Here is a 941-nt window from a genome sequence, read left to right as displayed (position 1 = left end):
ATGGTGGTGGTGGTGGTGGTGGAGTGGGGGTGGTGGTGGTGGTGGAGTGGGGATGGTGGTGATGGTGGTGGTGATGGGTGATACATTTTTTCCGATCGTGTAATGAGAATTCGCTTTTGTTGGAAATTATGAATGAACTTTTATTTCAAAAATGTGCATATCGTCATCATCATAATCTCCAACATCCTCATCATCATCATCACAATCACCACCACTATCATCATCATCATCAACATCCTCATCATCATCATCACCATCATCATCATCATCATCATCACCATCATCATCATCATCACCATCATCATCATCATCATCATCATCATCATCATCACCATCATCTTCTTCATAATAATCACCATTCATATCATCGTTATCTCCACCACCACCACCATCACCACCACCACCACCGTCGTCATCAGACGCCCACCCAGAGGACAGCGGCAACTACACATGCGAGATAAGAGGTCCGAGCAGCCTGGTCGTCAGGAGAGTTACTCACGCTCTCTACGTCAGAGGTGATGATGATGATGGTAGTGGTGATTGTGATGATGATGATGATGGTGGTGGTGGTGGTGGTGGTGATGATGATGATGGTAGTGGTGGTGGTGATGATGATTGTCATGATGATGGTTGTGGTGACAGTGTGTCATCATTAGTGTCATGATTATTGTCATCGTCATTCCTGTATACATGCAAACGTACGTGCCTTAACAGATACAAACACACACAAGCACAGAACTGATTGCAATTAAACAAACACAAACATACAAACATGAATATACATACACACACAAACATACATACAAACATAAACATACACACAAACATGCAAACATACATATACACACACACAAATTCACAGCATACATACAGATCGAAATTCCCATAAAATGTACAGACAGAAATGCAAACAACACAAAATTGAACACCAAAACGTGCCT

Source organism: Helobdella robusta, assembly GCF_000326865.2.
Source record: "Helobdella robusta unplaced genomic scaffold HELROscaffold_45, whole genome shotgun sequence".
In the NCBI taxonomy this organism is placed as follows: domain Eukaryota; kingdom Metazoa; phylum Annelida; class Clitellata; order Rhynchobdellida; family Glossiphoniidae; genus Helobdella; species Helobdella robusta.
Note: the sequence above shows the minus strand (reverse complement) of the source record.